The sequence below is a fragment of the Vulpes vulpes genome, chromosome 12 (genome assembly GCF_048418805.1).
Source record: "Vulpes vulpes isolate BD-2025 chromosome 12, VulVul3, whole genome shotgun sequence".
Classification (NCBI taxonomy): Eukaryota; Metazoa; Chordata; class Mammalia; order Carnivora; family Canidae; genus Vulpes; species Vulpes vulpes.
In genome coordinates this window covers 23082051-23109317 of record NC_132791.1, presented here as the reverse complement: position 1 = coordinate 23109317, position 27267 = coordinate 23082051, and the positions used below count along the sequence as shown (strand labels likewise).

Below are 27267 nucleotides of genomic sequence, written 5' to 3'. Positions count from 1 at the left end.
TGTTTATAGCAGCAATATCCACAATAGCCCAACTGTGGAAGGAGCCTTGGTGTCCATCGAAAGATGAATGGATAAAGTAGATGTGGTCTATGTATACAATGGAATATTACTCAGCTGTTAGAAAAGACAAATACCCACCATTTGCTTCGACATGGATGGAACTGGAGGGTATTATCCTGAGTGAAATAAGTCAATTGGAGAAGGACAAACATTATATGGTCTCATTCATTTGGGGAATATAAGAATTAGTGAAAGGGAATAAAGGGAAAGGAGAAAAAATGAGTGAAAATATCCGTGAGGGTGACAAAAGATGAGAGACAGGTAACTCTGGGAAATGAACAAGGGGTAGTGGAAAGGGAGGTGGGTGGGGGGGTTGGGGTGACTGGGTGATGGGCACTGAGGGGGGTACTTGGTGGGATGAGAACTGGGTGTTATGCTATATTTTGGCAAACTGAACGCCAATAAAAAAAATTTAAAAAAAGGAAACAGAAAAAAATTTTAAATACACTTTTTTTTTGCCATTTAAATATAAATAAATAAATAAATAAATAAATAAATAAATAAATAAATACCTCTAAATGAGGAGGAACAGACACAAGGGTAAGGTAGGAGTCAGCATTCCTCATCTTTACAAGTAGATTCCATCTTGTCAGAGTTCTGTGAGCCATTTGGTTTCTTCAGGATGGACAAGCTATAATTAAACTGAAAGGAATGTGGAGTACCTGGCTGGGTCAGTCAGGGAAGCATGAGACTCTTGATCTCAGGGTTGTGAGCTGGAGCCCCATGTTGGGTGTAGAGATGATTTATATTTCCCAGTGTAAATCAAGGTCTTAGTATTATAATTTATGCCTCATATTCTTTTTTTAAGATACAGTTTTTAAGTAATCTCTAGATTACATGTCTCTTCCTCCTAGTAAGTAGTCTCTATCCTCCTAGCCAGCTGCAGAGGCAGGGAGAGCAATCCTAAACACCAAGCTACTGCAATGAACATAATCCCCAGCCTCCTCAGAGGAGAGCAACTGCCACTATTTCCCAGTCTAAGCTGCCTTTCTCTTGTGTGCCTTTGTTTTCTTCCATTAGTATAAAGTAGATTCTATTAAAGAGTATTTATTTATTTATTTTTAAATTTTTATTTATTTATGATAGTCACAGAGAGAGAGAGAGAGGCAGAGACACAGGCAGAGGGAGAAGCAGGCTCCATGCACCGGGAGCCCGATGTGGGATTCGATCCTGGGTCTCCAGGATTGCGCCCTGGGCCAAAGGCAGGCGCCAAACCGCTGCGCCACCCAGGGATCCCTATTAAAGAGTATTTAATGAATAAAGCATGCAGAATAATAAATGTTATCTAGAAGTGAATCCTGAACACTTAAAAGTTGTATGTTTTCAGCTTGGTAGGAAATAATAAGTAGTTATACAAAAGTACTCAAATATCTCAGAGTGTGACTGGTATACACAAACTGCTATATGAGTCTCCTATAAAGAGGAGAGAGATTATTTTTGGCTGAAGTGATCTGGGAAAGCTTCATGTAGAAAATGGCATTTAATCTAGTGCTTGAAGCAGAAAGAAAATTATAATGTGTGAAGTTGGAAGAGAAAATGATCCAAATGCAGGCGTCAGTATGCTCACAGAGGTTGCTGGTGTTTCTGTGTAATGATATACGGTGATAAGAAAAGGATTCTTGAAATATTTATTTTACTCTGGGTATATTATTTTGTATATATTTTATCTCAGTGCAGTGAGGTTTAGACTTCATTTTGTCTTTGTGTGGAAACTCCGAGGTCGGGATGTCTCCCTATAGCTGTATTTTTCTGCATGATGTGGCCATAAACTGTGGAGTTAGGTCTCCTGAATCTGACCATATGTGTTCCTAGGTATAAACTTCTGTGTGGGTGCATTTCTCTGCAGATATTTTGGTCTTTGTGGGTGTGTGCACATGCAGTCCTGAGGGGATAGGAAGGAAAGACAGAGAAAGGAGTAGCAGGGTGGCAGGGTATGGGGGAAGAAAGTCGGGTGTTGACAGGAACCTGTCTGAAGCCCAAATATGAAACTGATACACATAATGAGTATTTTAAGTAGTTGATAATTCATTGTCACATGGACCTCAGAGGTTCTTTTTCTAATAAAACAACATTTATTGGTAAAAAAACTAGCTTTTCAAAATGCCATATTTTATCCATCACATCCTATCTCTTCTCATTTGTCCTTCCTTTCATCCAATTTAACCCTATTTTTGGATTTTCTTAAGTTTCTTCTTCCCTTCTTCTTCTTCTTCTTCTTCTTCTTCTTCTTCTTCTTCTTCTTCTTCTTTCTTCTTTCTTTCTTCTTCTTCTTCTTCTTCTTCTTCTTCTTCTTCTTCTTCTTCTTCTTCTTCTTCTTCTTTCTTCTTCTTCTTCTTCTTTTGTTGTTGTTGTCAAAAAGAAAGCTTTATGTTTTCTTTCTTTTCTTATCCTTCCAGTTTTATTCCTTTCTTCATTGAAGTTTTCTCCCTGTTTTTCCTTTCTCTTCTAATGTATGGAGCTAATATTGTACCCCACCCATACCTCAGAATCAATTGTATTTAAATTGGGAAAAGGGTTATCTCTTGTTGTAAAGATGTTTTAGGCTCAGTCTTGGGCTTTTGTCTCCACTGTCACTGCCACAGTCAGTTCATTCACTGGTTCAACAAATTTTAATTGGGTGCTTTTGTGTATGTCAAAGGCCTTGTTCTAATTCCTGGAGAAACAGAAAAAATACCTAGCATAGACAACCAAGTATATTAATTATCATCTTTAATGAAAGTAACCAATTTTTCCATCCTCCAGACATAGGAGAAAACTAAAAGAGATGCAAAAGTGAGTTAGCTAGTTTTTTATAGGTATCTATTATATATCATCTTAAGAAAACTGAGGTAGTAAATAATCATCCAATGCATTTGCATATTTATCATATTTGTTAATATATTGCCATTTTAAGAAATAAGGACAAATCAAAATTAGGTTTAGTGAGCAATATTTCTACATTTGTTTCTTAGAAATAATCCAGGCATTTGGGGATTGTTTATTAATCAACTTGATTGTTTGTTTAATGATTAAAGTTTTAAAGTTAGTTAAGAATCTGGAAATACAATTTTAGCTAATGAAATATTATATATCCTTATGAATTCTAGAATTATAAGAATTTCATAAAATTGAACTCCTTTGAAAAGATATTATCACCATTTCACTTACACTAATATATACATATATAATATGTATATAATTGGTATAGAAAATATATTTGAAGAAATAATGGCTGAAAATTTCCCAAATTTAATGAAAGTTATAAATTCACATTAAAAAAACTCAGTGAAGCCTAAACAGGATAAACTAAAAGATACCCATTCCTAGATCCATCATAATTAAGCTTCTTAAAATCAAAGAAATCTTGAAAACAACCAGAGAAAAACAACATGTTACAGTTCAAATGACTAGTTTTTTCATGAAAAATCATCCAAGCCAGAAAATGGTGTAACAACATCTTTAAAATGTTAAAAAACAAAAACAAATCTATCAATCCACAATGTTGGTAAGTAGCTAAAATGTGTTTTAAATTGAAAATGAACTAGAAACATTCTCACGTGAAAAAAAAACCCTAAGAGAATTTGCTGCCAGAAGACTCTAAAAGAAATGCTAAAAGAAGTTCTTCAGGCTGAAGGGACATGATCCCAGAAGGAAACTTCAAACTTCAGGTAAGGAAGAACAATAGAAAGGGTAAATATCAGGGTAAATAGACTATTTTTCTACTCCTGGGTGAAGAATGTGTAAGAATGTTGAAAGCAATAATTAGAACATTGTATTTATATGTAAAACATAAGACATCTTTTGTAAAGGGAGAGGATAAGGGACGTTTGTGGTGGTAAGGCTTCTGTGTTTCATTTGTAGTGATAAAATATTACATTTAAATAGACTGTGAGTGCTAGGTATGTATTTTATAGTTACTGGAGCAACCACTAAAAAACAACGCAAAGCTATATAGTCAAAAAGGCAATAGAAAGATTAAATAGATAAATTAAAATAGAATGCTATTAAATACGCAAAAATGCCAAAAGAGGCCAGGCATAGGAAAAAAGGAGCATAAAACAGAGAAGACAAACAAAAATAATACAGTAGTACAACCAAACCAACTATTTCAATTAGCATAGTAAATGTGAATGGTCTATGCATATAAATTGAAACATAGAAATTCTCAGATTTGACTTTAAAAAGACCAAGCTGTATAACTATATGGTGGTTTCAAGAACTCTACTTTAAATATAATTATACATATATGGAATTATAGACACACATACATGAGTTGAAGAACATATATCATATAAAGACTAATCAGAAAAAAGTCATATTAGCTCTTTAATATCAGAAAAGTAGTCTTCAGAACAAAGAAAATTACCAGTAGTAAAGAAGAAAATTATATAGTGATGAATGGGTCAACTGCCAAAGAAGATGGAACAATTTTTAATGTATATGCACCTAAGGACAGAGCTTTAGAATACATGATGCAAAACCTGACAGAACTGAAAAGGGAGACAAATGCACATGTATAAAGCTGCAGACATCAACACTTCTCTCTCTTTAATAGGTAGGTAGAAAACTAGCAAGGATATAGAAGACCTAAAAATGCTATTAACCAATCTCACCATATTGACATTTTTTTAAAGTTTTAATTTAAATTCCAGTTAACATACAGTGTAATATTAGTTTCGGGTGTACAATATATGATTCAACACTTCTGTACAACACCTGGTGCTCATCACAAGTGCACTCCTTAAACCCTATCACCTATTTAACCCATTCCCCCACCCACCTTCCCTCTGGTGACCATCAGTTTGTTCTATTCTATAGTTAAGAGTCTGTTTCTTGGTTTCTTTCCCTCTTTTTTCCTCCTTTGCCCATTTATTTTGTTTCTTAAACTCGACACATGAGTGAAGTCATATGGTATTTGTCTTTCTCTGACTTATTTCACTTAGCAAAATACTCTCTAGCTCCATCCATGTCATTGCAAATGGCAAGATTTCATTCTTTTTTAATGGCTGAGTAATATCCCATTGTATGTGTAGGCATATAAACTGCATCTTCTTTATCCATTCATCAGTTGATGGACACGTGGGCCATTTCCAGAATTTGGCTATTGTAGATAATCCTGCTATAAACTTTGGGGTGCAAGTATCCCTTTGAATTAGTATTTTTGTATTCTTTTGGTAAATAGTAGTGCAATTGCTGGATCATAGGGTAGTTGTATTTTTAACTTTTTGAGGAACCCCTATACGGTTTTCCAGAGTGGCTACACCAGGTTGCATTCCTACCAACAATGCAAGAGGCTTCCTCTTTCTCCACATCCTCGCCAACATTTGTCGTTTCTTGTGTTGTTGATTTTAGTCATTCTGACAGGCATGAGGTGATTTCTCATTGTGGTTTTGATTTGTATTTCCCTGATAATGAGCATCTTTTCATGTGTCTGTTGGCCATCTGGATGTCTTCCTTGTAAAATGTCTATTCATGTCTTTTGTCCATTTTTAATTGGATTATTCATTTGTGGGGTAGTGAGTTTTATAAGTTCTTTATATATTCTGCATATTAACCCTTTATCAAATATGTCATTTGCAAGTATCTTCTCCCATTCCGTGGGTTGCCTTTTAGTTTTGTTGATTGTTTCCCTTCACTGTGTAAAAGAGAAGGGTTTTATTTTGATGATGTCCCAACAGTTCATTTTTGCTTTTGTTTCCCTTGCCTCAGGAGACATGTCTAGAAAGAAGTTGCTATGGCTGATGTCAAAGAGGTTACTGCCTATGTTCACTTCCAGGATATTTACGGTTTCAGATCTCACATTAGCATTTATAGAGCACTCCATTCAACAAAAGCAAAATGTCCATTCATTTCAAGTGCACATGGAGTAATTCCATCAAGAACATATTGTGGGCTATGAAACAAAACTTAAATTTTTAAAAATTGAAATTGTGAAAACTATATTATCTCACCATAACAGAATTAAACTAGAAGTGATAATTTAATTAGTATAAATATATCTGGAATATCTCCAAATATTTGTCTATTACAAAATGCTGATAGAAGAAATCAGAGAGGACCTAAATAAACAAAAAGACAAATTAAATTCAAAGACTGGAAAAGTTAATATTGTTAACATCTCAATTTTGCCCAAATTGATCAGTTATTCCCAGCAGGATTTTTTTTGGTAGATTTATATGGAAAGATAAAGAAAGTAGAATACTCAAAACAACTGAAGAAAAGAAGACTAAAGTGGAGGACTGACGTTACCTGATTTCAAGACCTACTATAAAGATACAGTAGCCAGTACAGTATGGTACCAGAGAAAAGAGAGAACAAAAATCAATGGAGTTGAATAGAGCAGTTGGTAAACTGCAGCTTGTGGTCCAAATCTGACCCACTGCCTATTTTTGAAAGTAAAGTTTTATGGAACAGTCATGCCCATTTTACATATAGTACATATGGCTGCTTTTATGCTAAAATAGTCGAGTTGAGTATTTGGAACAGAGACCATGTGACCTGAATGTTTACTATCTAGTAGCCTTAAATATTTACTATCCGGCCCTTTAATATTAAAAAAAAAAAAGTCAATTCCTGAAATAGAGAATCCAGAAATAGACCCAACACATAAATGGTCAAATGATTGTTGACCAAAGTGAAAAGCCAAAACAATAGTAAAATGAGAGTCTTTAAACAAATGGTGCTACAATAACTGGGCATCCATTTGTGTCCCACCACCACAAAAAAAACAAGTGAATCTTGACCTATACTTCACACATTCTAAATTAACTCAAACTTGATCATAGACCTAAATGAAAACTAGAAAACTAGAAAACTCTTAGAAGAAAACATGAAAGAACTTTGTGACTTTAAGCTAAGCAATGAGATTTTATTTTATTTTTTATTTTTTTAAATTTCTATTTATTTATGATAGTCACACAGATTGAGAGAGAGAGAGAGAGAGAGAGAGGCAGAGACACAGGCAGAGGGAGAAGCAGGCTCCATGCACCGGGAGCCGGATGTGGGATTCGATCCCGGGTCTTCAGGATCGCGCCCTGGGCCAAAGACAGGCGCTAAACCGCTGCACCACCCAGGGATTCCCAGCAATGAGATTTTAGATACATCATCCAAGCAAAAACTACAAAAGGACACCTTGAATAATTGGACTTCATCAAGATTCTAAACTTCTGCTTTTTGAAAGATGCTGTCAAGATAATGAAAAGACAAGCCACAGACTAAGAGAAAATATTTGCAAATCAGATATGAGACAAATGACTTGTATCCAGAATATATAAAGAACTCTTGAAACTCAACAGTATTAAAAAACAAATGGCCCAATAAAAAGATGTTTATAGCAGCAATGTACACAATAGCCAAAATATGGAAAGAGCCCAGATGTCTATCAATAGATGAATGAATAAAGATGTGCATAGTGGAAGGGAAGGAAAAAACAATAAGATGAAAATTGAGAGGGAAGGAAACTATTAAGAGACACTGAACTCTAGGAAACAAACTGAGGGCTTGCTGGAGGAGAGTTGGGTGGGAGGAAAGGATAATTGGGTGATGGGCATTAAGGAAGGCACTTGATGCAATGAGCACTGTTATATGCACCTGATAATCACTCAATTCTACCTCTAAAAACTAAAAACAAACAAACAAAAGGGCCAAAGACCTTAATAGACATCTCACCCAAGAAGATATACAGATGGCAAATAAGCATATGAAAAGGGGTTCTACATCATATGTCAGCAGGGAAATGCAAATTAAAACAATGAGATACCACTATACAACTATTAGAAACACCAAAATCTGGAACACTGACAACACCAAATGCTGGTGAGGATTGAGGCAACAGGAAACCTCATACATTGTTCGTGGGAATGTGAAATGATACAGTCACTTTGGAAAACAGTGGTTTCTTACAAAATGAAACGTACTCTTACTATATGATCCGGCAATCATGCTCTCTGGTAGTCATTCAAAGGAGTTGAAAACATATTTCCACACAAAACCCTGCAGCTTTATTTATAATTACCGAAACTTGGAAGCAACCCAGATGTCCGTCAATAGGTAAATAGATAAACTGGTACATCCAGACAATGGAATATTTTTCAGCACTAAAAAGAAATGAGCTATCAAGACATGAAAGACATGGAGGAAACGTTAATGCACATTACTAAGTGAAAGAAGCTAATCTAAAAAGGCTTCATATTGGGGTGCCTGGGTGGCTCAGTGGTTGAGCATCTGCCTTTGCCTCAGGTTGTGAGCCTGGGGTTCTGGGATTGGGTCCAGCATTAGGCTCCTTGCTGGGAGCCTGCATCTCCCTCTGCCCATGTCTCTGCCTCTTTTATTGTGTCTCTCAATAATGAATGGCTACATATTTTTTATTCCAACCGTTTGACATTCTGGAAAAAACTGAACTATGGGTGTCGGGAGAAGGATAAATAGGCAGAGTATAGAGGATTTTTAGGTCAATGAAAATACTTTGTATGATACTATAATGATAGATACATGTCATTATACATTTGTCCAAACCCATAGAATGTAACAATAGGAATGAACCCTAGTGTAACTGTGGACTTTGGGTGGTTATGATGTGTCAGTGTAGGTTCATCAGTTCTGACAAATTTACTACTCTGGTGAGGAATGTTGATAACGGAAGAAGTTATGCATGTGTGGTGGCAGGGTTATATGGGAACTCTGTACCTTCTTCTGAATTTTGCTGTGAACCTAAACTGCTCTAAAAAGATAGTCTTTTAATTGTTTTTAAAGTGGAAAAAAATCAATGGGAACTCTTGACACCAAATTTAGTACTTTGAAATAATCTGTAACTTTTTTTAAATGAGCAACTTGTACAGACACTTCACCACCAACATGTACGGACAATTATCATATGGTTTCACTTATATGTGGAATTTAAGACAAAACAGATCATAGGGAAGGGAGGGAAAATAAAATAAGATGAAATCAGAGAGGGAGACAAACCACAAGAGACTCTTAACTATAGGAAATAAACTAAGGGCTGCTGGAGAGGAGTGGGTAGGAAGATGCGGTAACTGAGTGATGGGCATTAAGAAGGGCAAGTGAATGTAATGAACACTGGGTGTTACATGCAGCTGATGAATAACTGAACTCTAGGGCTCCTGGGTGGCTTAGTTGGTTAAGTGTCTGCCTTTGTCTTGTGTCATGGTCCCAGGGTCCTGGCTTGGGTCATGACCAGGGTCCTCAGGTGGAAGCCCGCTTCTCCCTCTCCCTTTGCCCCTCCCTGCTGCTTGTGCTCTCTCTCTCTCTCTCTTTCTCTCTCAAATAGATAAATAAAATCTTTTTTAAAAAACCCGAACTCTACATCTGAAACTAATGATACACTATGTGTTAATTAATTGAATTTAAATAGGATAAATAAAAAAGATGTACAGATGATAAATAAGCACATAAAAAGATGTTCAGTATTATTACTCATTAAGGAAATGCAAATTAAAACCACAAGGAGATACTAATATATATATATTTCTCAATGGAATATTACTCAGCAATTAGAAACGACAAATACCCACCATTTGCTTCAACGTGGATGGAACTGGAGGGTATTATGCTGAGTGAAATAAGTCAATCGGAGAAGGACAAACAGTGTATGTTCTCATTCATTTGGGGAATATAAATAATAGTGAAAGGGAATATAAAGGAAGGGAAAAAAAATGTTGGGAAATATCAGGAAGGGAGACAGAACATGAAAGACTCCTAACTCTGGGAAACGAACTAGGGGTGGTGGAAGGGGAGGAGGGCGGGGGGTGGAGGGGAATGGGTGACGGGCACTGAGGTGGACACTTGACGGGATGAGCACTGGGTGTTTTTCTGTATGTTGGTAAATTGAACACCAATAAAAGTTAATTAAAAAAAAATATATATTTTTTTGCATAAGGGAGATACTAATTAACCTAATAGAATGCCGAAAAAACAAACTGAAACAATAGTGAAAACTGACAATACAAGTGCTGATGAAGATGTGGAACAACTGGAACTCTCATACATTGGTGGTAGAGATGCAAACTGGTACAGTCACTTTGTAAAACACTTTTCCAGCTTCTTACAAATTTAAAATATTTACCATACCAGTACCTTGAGTACACCATCCTTTCAGATAGTTTTTGAACACTGTCTCCAAGAAACTAACAATGAGTGCATTTGACAACTGTTTATCCTGCTTTTAAGCCAGCATCAGAGCAACCTCTGTCCAAAGCTTTTAACCTAAAATATGCCCTAAAGAAGGGTATTCATAAATGAATTTGATTTTTCAGCCAGTGAGGTATTTTGCCCTGTGATTAGATTTTCTTGGCATAGAACAATTAGTTGTGTGATTTTGCAAGTGCTTGAGTGAAAGTGCTCACAACATAGGTGGGTGGGTGGGTATGGACCCAACTTATCAGTAACAACCTTAGCTAGTAGTTCATGCTTTAGTGAGAAGGAAATGGGGAAACGGTTACTACCATTTGGAATTCATAGAGTATATTGGGGAGAAAAACATTTTTAAACATATTAAACCTCATTGTTGAAATAATAAATTTGGGTTTTTTTTTTTTTCCTACTTTGGAATTCTAGGGATTTGAGAGAATTCCAGAATGTTATTAGCCTAAGTCCCTCTTTAGAGCAAGGCTCGGCCTCTACGAGAAACAAAAGATGGTATGGTAGATGCAGGGAAATATCTTGGTCCACACACAGTTCAAGCTCTTATGATCCAAAGGTTTCTGTTTTCTGGCCTTTAATCTTCTGTGTCTTCCTCAGTACCATGTAGCTCCAGCTCTTAAAATAAATTTACTTGATGACTACTTTCATTGTCCTACACTTGTGCTCTGAATTTTTAAGTGTTAGCAATGAATACAGGGATGAGACCAGATGAACCCTCTCATTTTTCAGTATCCCTATGAGTATTAATCCTCTCGATAAGTCATAGTATTCTCATAAGAGCTAATCAAATTTTAAGATGGTAAGAGGGTTAGGGCAAATTTTGTTGACATGTAGGATATAGGCAGAACTCACTTGGCATAGTTCCCAAATGCACAAATTTCAGTTCCACAGTCAAGTTAAATAACACCAGTTCCCAAACAACATAGTTGAGATTTCAGTTACCACTGTAGATTAGCTGTGAGTAGCTGCATGAAGTACAAACTTCACTTTTAGTACACAAATCACTATGTAAATAACAGATAAGCATTGTGGTCAGTGGCCAATGCATCACTTCTTTCAAAGTCTATCAGTGATTGGTCACTGTGTGATTATTCAGTTTCCACAGAGATAACAAAGAAGATTACAGTTGTATTGCCTCTTTATCTTTGGGTGATAAGCCATACACACTCTACTAAAATAAATGCTTGAAAAAGGGAAGTAGTCAACAAAGGTGAGAGTATAGTAGAGAAACAAAATAATCCTAGGGGTGAAATTGGAATAAATGTAAATGGAGTTATAAAAGAAACAGCTGACCATGGATGACATTGCCATCATTTGAGAGACCCCAGATATGTAGCAAAAGGAATGTAGTAAAGACAAACTTAACATAAATGGGATAAATGGGTAAAGGATGGTCGTGTGCCCGAAAAAGTGATGCCAGCAAAGTACTTCATATTAAAGTAACTCTCAAGACACATTTCATGACATTGAAAGTGCAAAGGGTAAATGTTGGAGGCTAATCCAGGCTTTGATTAGTATGATAATCTGCGAAGTCATAGAGAAGATACTCACCCCATACCCTACATGACATTATAAGAAGGCAAGAATGATTCAAACCATTCATGACACACTTTTTTCATAGAAACTGTTTTTTTTAAGGTTTTTATCAATTTATTCATGAGAGACACGCACAGAGAGGCAGAGACACAGGCAGAGGGAGAAGCAGACTCCCTGCTGGGAGCCTGATGCAGGACTCAATCCCACATCCCTGGAATCATGACCTGAGCCAAAGGCTGATGCTCAATCACTGAGCCACCCCGGTGCCCCTAGAAGGTGTTTTATTACATCTTAGCAAGACAGTTCAGTGGGTATCTGAAGGTTTAAAGAGAAATATATACTTTCCAGGTGCATGAACAATAATACAGTAAAAAGAAAAATCCTTTTTTTCCTACATAAATTAATCTGTATCTTTTAAAAAAAGATTTAATTTATTTATTTGACAGAGAGAGAGAGAGAGCACACAAGCAGGGGGAGCAGCAGGCAGAGGGAAAGGGCGAAGCAGGCTCCCAGCTGAGCAAGGAGCCCAATGTGGGGCTTGATGCCAAAGTCCTGGGAATGACCTGAGCCGAAGGCAGTCACTTAACCAACTAGACCACCCAGACACTCTTATTCTGTATCTTTGAAAAATTTTAAATCACTGAATAGTTTGATTTAAAAACTCACAGTTTTGGGGCGCCTGGGTGGCTCGGTTAAGCGTCTGACTCTTGATTTTGGCTAAGATCATGGTCTCAAGTCGTGAGATCAAGCTCTACATTAGGCTCCATGCTCCGGGGGGCATCCGCTTGAGATTCCTTCCCTCTCCCTTTCCCTCTACTCCACCCCCTGCTCATGTGCTCTCTCAAATAAAAATAAATCTTTTTAAAAAAGCTTTAAAAAAATCATAAGCTTATGAATACTAGAGTACTGATGAACAAAAATCATGGGGGATTTTTTGTTTACAAAGTTATTAAAGTGTTTACACCTACAAAATTCTTCATTGTTGAAAAAAAAGATATAAAATATATCCTCTAAAATGTCTCCTATAAGCAGGAAAGACCAATCTGCAAGCCTTAAGATAAGTTCAGAGTTTAGAGGCAGATGAAGGGAAAATCCTTAGCAGTAGTATCTTGTTTCGTATAAAAAATGAAAACAACACACTTGAAATATCAGTATTTCATTATTAATGGCAATAGAGGGTTTTTAACATTTTGACAAAACAATTTTATTATTTTTTTATTTTTTATTGGAGTTCAATTTGCCAACATATACGATAACACCCAGTGCTCATCCCATCGAGTGCCCTGCTCAGTGCCCGTCCATCAGTCACCCCCACCACCCTACCTCCCTTTCTACCACCACTTTTTCCTTTCCCAGAGTTAGGAGTCTCTCATGTTCTGTCTCCCTTTCTGATATTTCCCAATCATTTTTTCTCCTTTCCCCTTTACACCCTTTCACTATTGTTTATATTCCTCAAATGAATATAATGTTTGTCCTCCTCCTATTGACTTATTTCACTCAGCATAATACCCTCCAGTTCCATCCACTTCGAAACGAATGGTGGGTATTTGTCGTTTCTAATGGCTGAGTAATATTCCATTGTATACATAAACCACATCTTCTTTATCCATTCATCTTTCGATGGACACTGAGGCTCCTTCCACAGTTGGGCTATCGTGGACATTGCTGCTATAAACGTCGGGGTGCAGGTGTCGCAGCGTTTCACCGCATCTGCATCTTTGGGGTAAATCCCCAGCAGTGCAACTGCTAGGTCGTAGGGCAGGTCTATTTTTAACTCTTTGAGGAACCTCCACACAGTTTTCCAGAGTGGCTGCACCAGTTCACATTCCCACCAACAGTGCAAGAGGGTTCCCCTTTCTCCACATCCTCTCCAACATTTGTGGTTTCCTGCCTTGTTAATTTTCCCCATTCTCACTGGTGTGAGGTGGTATCTCATTGTGGTTTTGATTTGTATTTCCCTGATGGCAAGTGATGCAGAGCATTTTCTCATGTGCTTGTTGGCCATGTCTATGTCTTTCTCTGTGAGATTTCTGTTCATGTCTTTTGCCCATTTCATGACTGGATTGTTTGTTTCTTTGCTGTTGAGTTTAATAAGTTCTTTATACATCTTAGATACTAGTCCTTTACCTGATACATCATTTGCAAATATCTTCTTCCATTCTGTAGGTTGTCTTTTAGTTTTGTTGACTGTTTCTTTTGCTGTGCAAAAGCTTCTTATCTTGATGAAGTCCCAATAGTTCATTTTTACTTTTGTTTCTCTTGCCTTCATGGATGTATCTTGCAAGAAGTTACTGTGGCCAAGTTCAAAAAGGGTGTTGCCTATGTTCTCCTCTAGGATTTTGATGGAATCTTGTCTCACATTTAGATCTTTCATCCATTTTGAGTTTATCTTTGTGTATGGTGAAAGAGAGTGGTCTAGTTTCATTCTTCTGCATGTGGATGTCCAATTTTCCCAGCACCATTTATTGAAGAGACTGTCTTTTTTCCAGTGGATAGTCTTTCCTCCTTTGTCGAATATTAGTTGACCATAAAGTTGAGGGTCCACTTCTGGATTCTCTATTCTGTTCCGTTGATCTATGTGTCTGTCTTTGTGCCAGTACCACACTGTCTTGATGACCACAGCTTTGTAGTACAACCTGAAAACTGTCCTGTGATGCCCCCAGCTATGGTTTTCTTTTTTAAAATTCCCCTGGCTATTCGGGGTCTTTTCTGATTCCACACAAATCTTAAAATAATTTGTCCCAACTCTCTGAAGAAAGTCCATGGTATTTTGATAGGGATTGCATTAAACGTGTAAATTGCCCTGGGTAACATTGACATTTTCACAATATTAATTCTTCCAATCCATGAGCATGGAATATTTTTACATCTCTTTGTGTCTTCCTCAATTTCTTTCAGAAGTGTTCTGTAGTTTTTAGGGTATAGATCCTTTACCTCTTTGGTTAGGTTTATTCCTAGGTATCTTGTACTTTTGGGTGCAACATTTGATTGACTCCTTAATTTCTCTTTCTTCAGTCTCATTGTTAGTGTATAGAAATGCCACTGACTTCTGGGCATTGATTTTGTATCCTGCCACACTGCCAAATTGCTGTATGAGTTCTAGCAATCTTGGGGTGGAGTCTTTTGGGTTTTCTATGTAGAGTATCATGTCATCGGCGAAGAGGGAGAGTTTGACTTCTTCTTTGCCAATTTGAATGCCTTTGATTTCTTTTTGTTGTCTGATCGCTGAGGCTAGGACTTCTAGTACTATGTTGAATAGCAGTGGTGAGAGTGGACATCCCTGTCTTGTTCCTGATGAAACAATTTAAAGGTCACTAAACAACTGTAATTTTCCCCACTGATTTTTAAAATCACCTGACATGGTTTCAGCTTGCACAGTCTTTTTATGGTTCCAGGCTACTATGCGAAGAACTGTCTGTGCTAGAAACTGAATTACCCTAGGAATCATTTCTATTGGGATCCCTGGGAGGCTCAGTGGTTTAGCACCTGTCTTTAGCCCAGGCCATGATACTGGAGTCCTGGGATCGAGTCCCGTGTGAGGCTTCCTACATGGATCCTGCCTCTCCCTCTGCCTGTGTCGCCGCCTCTATCTCTGTATCTCTCATGAATAAATAAATAAAATATTTTTTAAAAGGAATCATTTCTATTGATTAGTCTGGTAGGTTTCATATTATCCTCTGCAAAATCCTGGGTTCCATCAAAGTGTCTCAGGGCTTCAAACATTTCACAAGTGTGGTTTTAATTGCATTTTTAAAATGTAGTTTCACTATTTTTCTTAACAAACAGTTTTTTGGAAGGTTTGGATATATACAAAAATTGCAGTGACAGTGCCAAAAGTCCTCTCCCTTCCACAGCACTTTTCCCTTGCTACTTTATTATTATTATTATTACTATTATTATTTTATTTGGCATGCTTGTTACAATTAATGAATCATAATTAAAGTCCACATTTTAGTCAAATTTCCATAATTTTTAATTAATGCTCCTTTCCTGTTTCTGGATGCTATCCAGATATCACACTACATTATTGTCATGTCTCCTTAGGCCTCTTTTGGCTGTGGCTGTTCCTCAGACTTCCCTTGTTTTTGATGGCCTTGAGAGTTTTGAGGAGTACTGGTCCGGTACACTGTAAGATGCCCCTCTACTAGAATTTGTCTGTTGTTCTCATGAATAGACTGGATTATGGCGTTTGGAAAGGAAGGTGACACAGGTAAAGTGCTATTTTTAATCACATATTAGCTATTTTTTAATGACTATATAATACGTGCCACTAGGTGGCGCCATGGCCCCTGCACTCCAGCCAGGCTCTCCTGGGTGCTGGGGAAGCAGGATCAGGAGGTGGCAATGCCCCCTCAGGAAATTAAGATATTTAAGTACAGGTTCCAGTCCAAGATAGCCCTGCAGGAAGACCCTGAACTCACCTTCTCCACGAAACACAAAAATTATACCTATTTAAGAGCAATTCTTCCTGAAGAAGAACCTAGGGCCAAATGAACAGCTTCTGCACAACAAAAGAACAGCAAAAGAACAGGAAATGAGAACAGCAAGAGAGACAAGACATGGGTGCCCGCTGTGTGGAGAGCCACAGGATCTCTCCGCTTGCACCCACTACAGCTTTAGGCTGTCTTGCCAGAGTGACTTCTGTGTAGAGAGCCCCAGGACCTCCCAGCCTGCACATGGCCTCGCAACACCTGCTTTAGCAGGGCACCCCTAGCAAAAGTACCCAGGGATCTCCTCATATCTATCCACTGCAGCTTCAGCTGTCCTGCCAGGGCACCCACTGCACAGAAAGCTGTACACCCCCCAGTCCACATTGTGCCTTATCTCCAGCAATGCTCTGCCAGGGGACTCTGCACCGAGAGCCCCAGGACATCTTGAATAATGCCCACTTCAGCTCTCGCTATGCTGCCAAGGTGTCCTCTGTGTCTAGAACCTCAGGATACCCTGGTTCGCATCCACTTTAGCCTTAATTCTCTGGCCAGGGTACCTGTAGTGTGGAGAGCCCGGGGCCTGTACCAATCCACACTCACTTCAGCTTTAGCTGTCCTGCCAGGCTGCCCACTGGATGGATTAAGGCCCAGGACCCCAGTCCATACCAACCACAGCTCCAGCGAGCAAGCAAAAAGTCACCAAGCACAGAGACTATGCAGGGGATGTCTACACGGAAGACTATTCCTTCAACTTTAAGAGAAGTAGCTGTTCCACCTAAAACACAGAAACTCAGAAAAGTCAAGCAAAATGAAGAGACAAAGAAATATGCTCCAAAAGGAAGAACAAGGGATCCCTGGGTGGCGCAGCGGTTTGGCGCCTGCCTTTTGCCCAGGGTGCGATCCTGGAGACCCGGGATCGAATCCCACGTCGGGCTCCCGGTGCATGGAGCCCGCTTCTCCCTCTGCCTATGTCTCTGCTTCTCTCTCTCTCACTGTGTGCCTATCATAAATAAATAAAAAATTTAAAAAAAAAAAAAACAAAAAACAAAAAAAACAAAAGGAAGAACAAGACAATCTCAGAAAAAGATTAAATGAGACAGAGGTAAGCAATATGATGGATAAAATTTAAAGTAATGATTGTAAAAATACTCGCCAGGATGGAGAGAAGAGTAGAACTCCCTGAAGTATTCAATATAAGGAGATGGAAAGCATAAAAAAGATTTGCCTCTCTCTTTTTTCCCCTTTGTCACCTGAAGCTAATATTACACTGCATGTTAACTAACTGGAATTTAAATAGAACCTTAAAAACCAGAAAATATAAACAAAAAACCAATCAGAGTTGAAGAACACAATAACTGAAATTTAAAAATACACTAAATGGTATCAACAGCAGATTAGTGGATACAGAAGAACATAGCATGATTTTCTTTAAAGATTTTTAAATTATTTATTTATTCATGACAGACAGAGAGAGAGAGGCAGACACACAGGCAGAGGGAGAGGGAGAGAAGCAGGTTCTATGCAGGGAGCCTGACGCGGGACTGGATCCCAGGTCTCCAGGATCATACCCTGGGCCAAAGGCAGAGCCAACCGCTGGGCCACTGGGGCTGCCCCATATCAGTGATCTTGAAGACAGGATAATGGAGAGCACAGCAAAAAGAGAAAAGAATTTTAAGAAAATGAGAATAGTTTAACAGATCTCTCAGACAACATCAAACGAAGAAATACATTATAGAGATTCCAGAAAAGAAGAGAGAGAAAGGGACAGAAAATTTATTTTTAAAAAAATTGCTGAAAGTTTCCCTAACCTAAGAAAGGAAATAAACATCTAGGTTCAAGAAACGCAGAATGGTCCAAAAAAAGAGGAGGTCCATACTTCAACACATAATAATTAAAGTGTCAAAGGTTAAAGATAAAGACAGGATTTAAAAAGCAGCAAGAGGAAAGCAAAGTTACCTACAAGAAAAACTCTATAAGGCTACCAGCTGAATTTTAGCAGAAACTTTTCCAGAGAGGTGACACTATATATTCAAAGAGAAAAAAATGTGCATCCAAGAATACTCTATCCAGCAAGGCTATCACTCAGAATAGGAGAGATAAAGAGTTTTCCAGATAAACAAAAGTTAAAAGAATTCATGACTATTAAACCAGCCAATCAAGAAATGTTAAGAGGGACTCTGTGAGTCGAAACCAAAAACCATAAGGAAGAGTAAGAAAAATAGGAACCACAAAAGCAAAAAAAAAAAATTTTTTTAAGAATATTTATAAAAATTAGTCAAGAAGCACAAAATAAAATGATATAAAATATGATACCAGGATGACTGGGTGGCTCAGTGGTTGAGCATCTGTCTTTAGCTCAGGGCATGATCCTGTGGTCCTGGGATCGAGTCCTGTGTCTCTGCATATGTCTCTGTCTCTCATGAATAAAGAAAGAAAGTCTTTAAAAAAATATGATACCAAAAAAAATATGATACCAAATATCTGAAATACGGAGGGGAGAGAAGTAAGCAATGAGTTTAAAATGAAGTGACCATCAGTTTAATATAGACTGCAAAATGTAGAATTTGTTATGTATAAATCAAATGTAACCACAAATCAAAAAAAGAGTAATAGACATGCAAAAAATAGAGAGTAAGGAATCCAAGTATCTCTCTGAAGAAAACCAGCAAACCATGGGAGAGAGAAAGAGAAGAAGAGATCAGAGAAAACTACCAAAACAACCACAAAACAAGTAACAAAATGGCAATAAATACATCTTTTAATAATTACTTTGAATGCAAATGGACTAAATGTTCCAATCAGAAAACACAGGTTGAAAGAGTGGATGAAAACACAAGACCCATGTATATAATTTGTCTAAAAAACTCACTTTAGACCTAAAAACACCTGCGGATTGAAAGTGAATGGATGGAGAAACATTCATCATGCAAATGGATGTCAAAAGAAAGCTGAAATAGCAGTCCTTACATTGGACAAAATAGACTTTAAAACAAAGCCTGTAAATAGAGACAAAGAAGGACACTACATTATAATAAAAGGAACAATCCAATAAGAAGATATAACAATTGTAAATATTTATGCACCCAAATATTCCACCCAATGGAAACATCCAAATACATAAAACAGTCAATAACAAACATAAAGGAACTAATCAACAGTAATACAGTAATAGTAGGGGACTTTAACACTCCACTTACATCAATGGATAGATTATGCAAACAGAAAACAAGGAAACAGTGCCTTTGAATGACACACTGGACTAGGTGGATTTAACAGATATATTCAGAATATACCATCCTAAAACAATAGAATACACTTTCTTTTCAAGTTGACACAGAACATTCACGAGAATAGATCACATATTAGGCCACAGAATAAGTCTCAACAAATTCAAAAAGGATTGAAGCCATAACATGCATCTTTTCTGACAACGCTATGAAACTAGAAATTAACCACATGAAAAATTATGAAACAACCACAAACAGATGAAGGTTAAATAACATGCTAATAAACAATGAGTGGGTTGACCAAGAAATCAAAGAAGAAATCAAACAGTACATGGAAACATGAAAAGGAAAACACAAAAGTCCAAATCCTTTGGGATGCAGCAAAAGCAGTTCTAGGAGGAAAGTTCATAGCAATAGGCCTATCGCAAGAACTGAGAAAAATCACAAATAAACAATCTAACCTGACACCTGAAGGAACTATATCAAAATAACAAAAATCCAAAACCAGTAGAAGGAAGGAAATAATAAAAGATTGGAGCAGAAATAAATGATACAGAACAAAAATTTAAAAATTTAAAAAAGAAACAAAAAATTAGATCAATGAAATGAAGAGTTGGTTCTTTAAAGAGATCGACAAAATTGATAAACCTCTAGCCAGATTTATAAGAGAACCTGAAGAAAAATAGAAAAGGCTCAAATAAATAAAGTCATAAATGAAATAGGAGAAATAACAATACCATAGAAATACAATCGTAAGAAAATATTGTGAAAAACTATATTCCAATAAAGTAGACAATCTAGAAGAAATAGATAAGTTTCAAGAAACATAACCTATTGAAACTGAACAGAGAGAAACAGAAAATTTGAACAAATCAATTTCCAGCAAGGAGATTTAGTCACTAATCAAAAAAATCCCAAGAAACAAAAGTCCAGGATCAGATGGGCTTCCCAGGCAAATTCTACCGAGCATTTAGAGAAGAGTTAATACCTATTCTTCTCAAACTATTCTGAAAATAAAAGAAGGAAAACATCAAATTCATTCTATGAGGCAAGCATCACCCTGATACCAAGACCAGATAAAGACACTGCAAAAAATGAGTATGACAGGTCAATGCCTCTGATGAACATAAGTGCAAAAATCCTCAACAAAATACTAGCGGGCACTTGATGGGATGAGCACTGGGTATTATGCTATATGTTGGCAAATTGAGCTCCAATAAAAAATTTTTTTAAAAAATACTAGCACATCAAGCCCAACAATACATTAAAAAAATCACTCACCATGGTCAGTTGGGATTTATTCCTGGGATGCAAGGCTGGTCCAATATTTGCAAATCAATCAATGTGATACATCATATCAATAAGAGAAAGGATAAAAACTATATGATCATTTTAAGAGACACAGAAAAAGGATTTTGGACAAAGTCCAGCATCCATTCAGAAGAAAAGCCGTCAACAAAGTAGGTTTACAAGGAACATACCGCAACATAGTAAAGGCTATATATGAAAAACCCACAACAAGCATCATGCTCAATGGGGATAAATTGGGAGCTTTCCTCCTAAGGTCAGAAATAAGACAAGGATGTCCACTCTCACCACTTTTATTCAGTATAGTACTGGAAGTCCTAGCCACAGCAAGTAAACAAGAAAAAGAAATAATAAAAAGCATCCAAATTTGTAAAGAACTAGAACTTTCACTATTTGTAGATGACATAATACTGTATAAAGAAAACCCTAAAGACTCCAAAAAAAAAAAAAAAAAACTACTAGAACTGATAAATGAATTCATTAAAGTCACAGGATTCAAAATCAATGTGCAGAAATCTGTTCAATTTCTATACTCTAATAATGAAGCAGCAGAAAGAAATTAACAAAATAATTCCATTTACAAATGCACCAAAAGTACTAAGATACCTGGGAATAAATCTAACCAACAAAGTTAAAGACCTGTACTCTGAAAACTACAAAACACCGATTAAAGAAATGAAGACAATACAAAGAAAGAGAAAGCTATTCCATGCTGATGGATTGGAAGAACAAATATTGTTAAAATGTCTATACCACCCATGATGAATCAATCAATAAAGTCTACTACTGGGGCACCTGGGTAGCTCAGTGGTTGAGTGTCTGCCTTTGGCTCAGGTCGTGATCCTGAGGTCCCGGGATTGAGTCCTGCATCAGGCTCCCCACTAGGGGCCTGTTTTTCCCTGTGCCTATGCCTCTGCCCCTCTCTCTCTGTGTGTCTCTCATGAATAAACAAATAAAACCTAAAAATTAATTAATTAATTAATAATTACTTCTACTCCTGAGGCCAATAACACACTTTATGTTAACTAACCAGAATTTAAATACAAATTCTGAAACAAAGAAAAAATGTCTATAATGCCCAAAGCAATCTATATTTAACATAATCCCTATCAAAATACCAACAGCATTTTTCATTGAACTAAAACAAAAAAATCCTAAAATTTATATGAAACCACAAAAGACCTAAATACCCAAGGCAATTTTGAAAAAAGAAAAGCAAACCTGGAGGTATCATAATTCCAGACTTCAAATTATATTACAAAGCTGTAGTAATGAAAACAGTACAGTACTGGCATAAAAATAGACAATAGATCAATGGAATAGAATAAAAAACTTGAAAATAAACCCATAATTATGTAGTCAATTAATCTTTGACAAAGCAGGAAAGAATTCCCAACAGGAAAAAGATTCTTCAACAAATGGTGTAGAGAAGACTGGTCAGCTACATGCAAAGGAATGAAACCAGACCATTTAAACCCTATACAAAAATAAACTCAAAATAGATTAAAGATCTAAATGTGAGACATGAAATCATAAAAATCCTAGAAGACAACACAGCTAGTAATGTCTCTGACATCAACCATAGCAGTATTTTTCTAGATATGTCTCCTGAGACAAGGGAAATAAAAAGCAAAAATAAACTATTGGGAATACCCAATAAATAAAAACCTTCTGCACAGCAAAGAAAACAATCAACAAAACTAAAGGAAACCTATTGAATGGGAGAAGATACTTTCTAATGACATATCTAATAAAGGGTCAGTATCCAAAATACATAAAGAAGTGATACAACTCAACACTCAAAAAACAAATAACCAATTAAAAAAATAGGCAGAAGACATAAATAGATAGTTCTTCACAGAAGACATCCAGGTGGCAACAGACACATGAAAAGATGCTTAACATCACTCATCAGGAAAATGCAAATCAGGGGATCCCTGGGTGGCGCAGTGGTTTGGCGCCTGCCTTTGGCCTAGGGCGCGATCCTGGAGACCAGGGATCGAATCCCACGTCGGGCTCCCGGTGCATGGAGCCTGCTTCTCCCTCTGCCTATGTCTCTGCCTCTCTCTCTCTCTCTGTGACTATCATAAATAAATTTAAAAAAAAAATTAAAAAAAAAATGCAAATCAAAACCACAATGAGGTATCACCTCATATCTGTCAATATGGCTAAAATGTAAAACACAAGAACAGCAAGTGTTGGAAAGGAGTTAGAGAAAAAAAGAAAACCCTTTTGCACCGTGATGGCAATGCAAACTACTATGGAAGATGATATGGATGTTCCTCAAGAAGTTAAAAATAATCACACTATTGGGTATTTGCCTAAGAGAAACCCCCAAAATCACTACTCCAAAGGACACCTGCAGCCCTATGTTTATAGCAGCATTATGTACCATAGCCAAATTATGTAAGCAGCTAAGTGTCCACCCATAGCTGAATGGATAAAGATGATATGATACACACACACACACACATACACACACACACACACACACACTATTATTTGGCCAAAAAATGGAATAAAATCTTGCCACTTGTATGGATGGAGCTAGAAAGTATAATGTTAAGTGAATTAAGTTAGTCAGAGAAAGACATACCATATGATTTCACTCATAGGTGAATTTAAGAAACAAAACAAATGAGCAAAGGAAAAAAAAGGAGAGAGAGGGGTGCCTGTGTGGCTAAGGTGGTTAAGCAACTGCCTTGGGCTCACTCAGGTCAGGATCCTGGGCCCAGAGGCTGGCTCCCAGCTCAGCGGGGAGTATGCTTCTCTCTCCTCCTGACCCTCTACTGGCTTGTGCTCTCTCTCACCCACTCTCTCTCTCAAAAGAATACATCTTAAAGAGAGAGAGAGAGAGAGAACCAAACAAAGAAACAGACTTTGAACTATAGAGAACAACTGACAGTTACCAGAGGGGAGGTGGGTAGGGGGATGGGTGAAATAGGTGATGGGGATTAAGGGGATGCATTTGTTGTGATGAGCCCTGGGTGATGTATGGAAGTGTTGAATCACTATGGTTTATACCTGCAACCAGTACAACACTGTATGTTAGTTACACTGGAATTAAAATGAAATAAAAATAAATAATAAATAAAATTGTATAACTAATAAAATTTTCAGATCATAATAAGATGGAAGCATAGGCTCTATAAATAAATACATAAATAAATAAGAAAAAATTTTAATGAACAAACAAAAATCAGAATCAGACCTGTAAAGACCTATACAAAGAACAAACTCATGGTTGCCAAGGCATATGGTTGGGCAAATTGGCAAGGAGAGAGGGAGATACAAGCTTCCAGTGATAGAATGAGTAAATCACAGGAATAAAAGGCACAGTATAAGGAATACAGGCAATGATATTATAATGGCATTGTATGGTGACAGACAGAAGCTACACTTGTGAACATAACATAAGGCATAGTATACCATATAAACTTGTTCAGTCACTGTTGTACACCTGAAACTAAGGTAATGTTCTGTCAACTATACTCAAAAATTATTTTAAGTAAATATAAAATAGCACACACTCTCTTACAGACCTTCTACTATTTTTTTTTTTTTTTTAGCAAACTGGAAACTACTAAACTATGAAGTTATTTTCTTAAAAATTGGAACAAAGCTTCTCTTTTAATGCCTCTTTTAAGAAAATACTGAGACTGCAAGACAGTACATAAATATAAATTGTTACCATTTAAAACCACTTAGCAATATGTATAAGAATTTTCCTAATGCTGTTCAAAACAAAAGTCAGAAATACAAACGAGGGGCAGGAAAGGAAGATTACATCAGTTAAAAAAGAAAAAAAGCTACTTTTCTTTGGTGTACTTATCACACAAATAAACATAAAATCACATACAAAAAAGTGCTATTTGGGAAAAAGTAGGGTATTCTGACTGTGTATACCACTGGAACATAGCCTAACTTTGGGGGTGTGGCTGTCAGAGAAAGCTTTGCAGAGGAAGGGACATTTAGATTGAGGCCAAAAGAGTGAGTTAATTTGAAGAAAAGCATTCTACACAGAGGTAATAACCTATACAAAGGCCCTTTGTATAGGGCACCTGGGTGGCACAGTCAGCTAAGCATCTGACTCTTGGTTTTTGCTCAGGTTGTGATCGCAGGGTCATGAGATCAAGAACTGCAGCAGGCTCCATGCTGAGCATGGAATCTGCTTAAGACTGTCTGTCCCTCTCCCTCTGCCCCCCCCCCCCCCCCGTTCTCTCTCTCTTTTCCTCTCTCCCTCCCTCTCTCTCTCTCTCAAATAAATAAATAAATCTTTAAGAAAACCAAAGGTGTTGAACTGGGAAGAGCTTACACATGAGGAAGTGAAACAAGCAGTACAAAGTGGTGGTGAGTCCAGGTTCCAAAGTCAAATGGCCTGGTTTTGAATCCTAGCTATACTCTCCACTTGCTGTATGACATTGTATAATTTACATAACCTCTCAGGACCTTGGTTTCCTCAGTACCCTATGCCTACCACATAGGGTATTTGGTGTTTGGTAATTGTTCAATAAATATTAGTTAATTATTTTAATAACTGGTTACTCTAGAATAGTGCTACAAGGTGTTGGAGAGGTAGGCAGGGCCATAATATCATAGAGGCTTCTAGTCCTCGCTAAAAATTCAGGATTTGTCCTAAATACAATGGGAAACCACTGAAGGATTTTAAGCAAAGGTGTAACATTCTGAAACTTGTGTTTTAAAACATTAATTAGCAAATATTATACTTCTGCTTTGTGGCAAAAAAGATTCTTGTGAGCTAAACCTTTCCTAGTTCAACCTCCTTTTCATCTCTACTTTGCCCTTTGATCTTTTAATGTGTGATAGCCACTTTCTGGTAAGTGCTAAGTCCATTGAAAATCCAGTCCTCATAAGAGTGTTTTTCCCCTCCCTCCCCTTCCTCCTCAACCACCATGTTCTGGTGTAAGGGAAAGTTTATTACTCTGCCCTGGTGACATGGAGGTACAGCTGGTGTCCATGCTCTTTTTCTGCTGGCCTTCAGTTAAGCTGTTTCATTTTGTTTATCTCTAATCCATCCTTGTCAGTTTCTATCCTTCTGGAATCCATTTGGGATGAACAAACACTACCACCAGAACTCTGGGGACACCAACCTCCATGATAGCCATCATCTCGATGACCCTGGAGTGTCTGGGTCTTGCTGTGTTCACAATATTCTGGGGCCATACGTGAACTTTTGCATCTTTTATATTATAGGTACAGACCACTGGGAACCAGCAGCATTATTTGAGAAGGTCTACCTAGACATTTGCCTTTAGAGATGTTCCCCTGCTACCCACTCTCCCTTCTCCATCTCCATGTCAAACACAGAGCTTCTCCTAGGCTTGTACCTGCCACTAAGCTCAAAGCATCTCAGGTCACTCTTCTCCCAGTGTGAATACTTCTACTACACCTTCCCACCTCCATACCCCTATCTCCATAAAAGTGCTTCCTTTTAGTTCATCTTCTCCGCAGGGAGTTTCCCCTTTACAATGTGTCCCTTCTTTAGGTAGGGACCATATTGGTGGAATGGCTGCAGAGGAGTGTGATTCAATTTGGGAAACATGTTTGGGGTTGGGATCTGTGAAAAAAAAAAAGCCACATTAGTTTATTGTCAAATAATCATCTCCAATTAAGTTGTTTGTCTTAACCACAAGATACAAGCTCCAAGAGGGATGGGTTTCCTTTCTCTGTTTTCTTAACTGGTATATTTCCAGTATCTGACACACAATAGATAACTGTGGAAAGAATGAAGAAATAGTATGAGCAACCAAAAAGATAATGGATGATTCTGTGCTGTTGGCACTGAGATCCACTGGAGGATTTTGACCAGAGGATTGAAGCAATCAGATTTACAGGTTACCAAATATTTTTGTTATGAACTGTACATTTGTGGTCCTGCCCCCTCCAAATTCACATGCTGAAATCCTAACCCCAATGTGCTGATATTAGGAAGTAGGGTCTTTGGAAGGTAATTAGGATTAGATAAGGTCATGGGTGTGGAGGTCTCACAAATGGGATTAGTTCCCTTTTAAGAGTCATGAAAGGACTTGCTGCCCCTCTCTGCTTTCTGCCATCTAGAGTTACAGCAAGAAGACAGCCAGGAAGCAGGCCCTCACAAGACACTGAACCTACTAGCACCTTAATCTTGGACTTCCCAGCCTCCTAAGAAATAGGAGGCTGTTATTTATAAGCCACAGAGCCTATTGATATTTTGATATAGAAGCCCAAGCATACTAAGATGGTCTTCAGGCAGTCACAGGCATCATAAGCAGTAGTCTGTATTATCCCCCCAAGTAATAGTTACTAAATAAATTCTCAAGTACCCATTCTGCAGTGAGAGAACACACTCCTATACATATTCAAATCCATGAACAGCCTCCTGAGAAGAACTAAGATGTCACAAACTTTAAAACTGCCTCACCTTCTCTCTATATTCTTTTTACCTCCTCCTCCTAACACCAGGGCCCTTTAGTCAGTGGAACTAGCTAGCCATTGTAACTCTTTTAGAGAATTTCAGCTGAAATCTGGATATCTAGCCCACTCTGATACAGTATTTGCATTTCATG

General features: G+C 37.4%; 1 protein-coding gene across 1 annotated transcript in view; it reads left to right on the top strand.

The window, feature by feature from the left end:
• The window catches only part of PHF24 (PHD finger protein 24), a 236085-nt gene that overhangs the window by 20675 nt on the left and 188143 nt on the right, over positions 1-27267 (top strand). The gene's annotated exons all lie outside the window — the stretch shown is intronic.